The sequence below is a fragment of the Microtus pennsylvanicus genome, chromosome 13 (genome assembly GCF_037038515.1).
Source record: "Microtus pennsylvanicus isolate mMicPen1 chromosome 13, mMicPen1.hap1, whole genome shotgun sequence".
NCBI classification, from domain to species: Eukaryota; Metazoa; Chordata; class Mammalia; order Rodentia; family Cricetidae; genus Microtus; species Microtus pennsylvanicus.
Window position 1 is genome coordinate 30,775,879 of NC_134591.1, and position 3,648 is coordinate 30,779,526.

General features: G+C 34.1%; 1 non-coding gene across 1 annotated transcript; it reads left to right on the plus strand.

Annotated features, from left to right (window-relative positions):
* The first annotated feature begins 2,342 nt into the window (after window positions 1-2,342).
* Window positions 2,343-2,469, plus strand: LOC142834526 (small nucleolar RNA SNORA33). Its single transcript, XR_012907617.1, has one exon. It is a non-coding gene; the product is annotated as a small nucleolar RNA SNORA33 (small nucleolar RNA).
* The last annotated feature ends 1,179 nt before the right edge of the window (window positions 2,470-3,648 follow it).

Below are 3,648 nucleotides of genomic sequence, written 5' to 3' on the forward strand. Positions count from 1 at the left end.
GCTCAGTTCTGAGCAGTCTTTCATTTCAATTACAGGGCATCTGATGGACTCCCTGCAGTCACGTGGCACACATAGACATGCAAGCACAACATTTATACAAATTAATATTTTTTATTATGAGTTATACAACAATCTGATAAACTTCTATAAAATTCTTAGAAACTTAAACCACAGCATTGTTTTGGTAAATAAATTATACAATATTTATTTATTTCAATACTCTGTCTTCTTCTTGGGATTGTTATTCTAACAGAAATTACTTCTTAAGTGCCTACCCACCTCTCTGAAATGAACACAGTTTAGGAAGTACTATATGCAAACACTTTGCCTCGTTTGATTTTATTTTTTTTTTTTGTAGTTCTGCATTGGTATTTACTGACTATATCAACAACTACCACTGATGTGTTCAACATTTACTTCTTCACTGTTTTGAAATTAGTTAAGATGACTTCATCACTTTGACCCAAGACTTTATTCACTTGTATATTACTAATTAGTTATCTCTTGGTGTCAGAATTAAGTTCAAACTTTACGTTCCTAAAATTATTTCCTTCCTAAAATTATTTCCTATTCTATGACTGATAATAAGAGGCAAATAAAAGATATTTTAAAAATCTTCTTTTAGAATATTGAAACATGTTAATAAGTGTCCAGTTAAATGAAGGACCTTACCTAAAGATCCTTAATCAAAACATTTCCTTGATTTTCTCTCTTAGGAGTCTGGCTTAGGAAAGCCTTGTTCACAGTCTAGTCCACTTACAGCAACTATGGATGTGTGTAAACTCCAGACAGGAACCTCTTGATTCTAAGGAGCAAAGATTTCTTCCATATAGTCAAATAATGTGACTCTGGAGATACAGTGCATTGTCAGAGAATGACCAGGCTATGTCACAATTGGATACCTGAAGAAGCTCAGAAGTCAAGCACGTGGATCCAAATTCTATCTCCATTACTTTATAAAAACAAAAAAATTATCCAACCTTCCTAGTAAATAATCTCTAGTATTCTATAAAACATATTTGATTTATAAGTATCAATTAATACCAAATTTATAGCTTATAAAACTTAATAGCACATAAAATTATGGATGAAAAACACCATTTTAATGCTATAAAATGTCAAAGAAATAATGAAACTTTATCATCCTTTTATAGACTATTAGAAAATCTTGGCAGGCCTCCATAGAACCCTGAACCCTACTTTGAGAATGTTTTCTTTAAAGAGTAATAAACACGAGAGGCTAAGAGTGTGGACTCGAGAGTCATATAAACTTATATTAAACCCTTGCTCTAGCAAAAATGATCTGCATGCCTTTATGAAATGTACTTGACGCCACATATTTCCTCACACATGAAGTGGTAATTGCAGAATCTTCTCCCTAGGTTTATGAGGAGGAACACATGGTATCTGTGTTTAGTGCATTGACTATTCACATAGCATCTCTTACTTCCATTGGGTACATCCTAGAGTCAATAAAACTTCCCACCTAAAAATCATTTCTGCTTTCTACCTTGATGCCACTTCTTTATTGAGAATCAACACTACCTCTCTTGAAATAAAATATTCAAGGTAGATATTATATCTGAAAATTTGTCTGTAATATCAAAATGACATAAAAATGATATAAAATTTTTGATATTGTTATCATAGTGGTGATAACTACAAAAGTACCTATTCTTCAATTATCATTATATATTTTGGATCTGATATTCTTTGAAGTCCATAAAATTGAATACAGTACACCTTGTTGTGCTATGAAGATCATGTTTTATAGTTGTTGATTCCTGGGTGTGATGGCTAATGTTAATTGTCAACTTGATATGTCTGGAAAAAGGGAACCTCAGTTGAAGAATTACCTCTATCAGATGGCCATATGGCCATGTCTAGGAGAAGTTTTCTCAAATCCTAATTGACATCGTGGAACATAGCCCTGTGAATAGTACCATCTCCACACAGCTGGGCCTGGCCTGTTCAAGAAAGGTAGATGAGCAGACCAGGTGAAACAAGCCATGGGGAGCAAGCTGGTAAGCAGCACTCCTTCATGGTTTCTGCATTAAGCTCCTGCCTTGATTCCTGCCTTGGTTTCTCTTGATGATAGATAAATAGATCCCTTCTTAACCACCTTGTGTTTGATCAGAGTGCTTTATACTAGCAGGAGAAAGCAAAATAGAATACTGATCTGGAAAGACACATGCAAAACTGACAACTTATCCAATAATAAAAAGATTTGATCATGATTTTGTATTATTTTCCTCATGAAACAAATTCATCTTCCTGTAGCACTCATGATGCACTCTGATCCAATCCAGACAAGCATTTTTAAAAAAAAAAAAAGTTTTATGAAGCCAATCAATCTGTTTATCTCAATGTGCTTGTGCAGAAAATTAGAGAAGGCAGGCAATGGTGATACCATGTTATGAGCCTTAAGGACAGCTGAAGTCTTTAAGGTCCCTGAAAATGGTAACAGTATTATAATGGTGGGAAGCACTTAAGACTGAAATAGTTGGAGTTAAAAGAACTTAATACTGAACAAATAATTTGCATCTAATTTTTAAAAAAATTTAAAAAATTCTATGAATCTTTAGCACTAAAGTTCCATCTTTCCAAATTCTAGGCACAAGATAGATGTTGGGAAAAGAAGACCTATATATCTCTCTCTCTGTCAAAAACTCCTAAGACCAATAACCTCATGGTAAGCCTTAGCACACAAATTGGGAGGATATTGCTAAAGCTGCAAAGGAAGATGAACAGACATCCTAAAGGATTGGAAGTTTTAAGAGTTTTAAGGGTATGAATCACAGAGAAGATTATCCCTGATTCTACTTCCCCATCCTAGAAATGAGAAGATTAAGCAAGATGACACCAACACCATGTTAGGCCTTTTCAGATCTTCTGAGGGAGGAAGCAGATTGCGCCTGATGAGGTAGTTGAATACAGGGAGAACATAATTCAAAGGAGCTCATTTACTAAAGTTGAATAAAGGACTAGACCCCAGGCAATACAAGATAATTTTCTCTGCAGAGAAGCTTGCTAGACCCAGACACCAAGGCAATACATTCATTTTTCTTGGACTAGTTTAGGAGGAGGGAGCATATACAAAGACTTCAGAATTTAAGACGACAAATATTGAAATTGATTTATAATTAGCATATGTGGCTTCAGATTTAAATGGTATATTCTTTCACTATAATATTATTGATCACCATGTCTTTGTTTCTAGGCTCTGAGGGATGAAAGAAGGAACAGGAAAGAATTTCTTCCTAAATCACTGAGAAGCAAACGGTTTGAGTTCATTTTTCAATGTGAATTTTGAAAAGACTAAAATAATGCCAGCAATGATATAGGAAGTGAATAAAGACTGGATTACAGCAAAACACAGAAGAATAAGTGCTGGAAGAGTCCGTAGCCTCACAATGCACCTTCCATCAAGGTCACATGTTATTACTTACATGACTATTGCATACATACTTAATCTGTGTGCATTTGAACTAAAAGTGATTTTCAAAATGTAAGTCTAAGAAGTATTAGAGATCTATTTCACTTCCGAAACCCGTTTCACAATTATAAATACAGAATTATTGGCTTGAACTGAGAATAAAAGAATTTTCTATCCAAAACAATTGAATGCATAGGTATCTGTGGAATGTT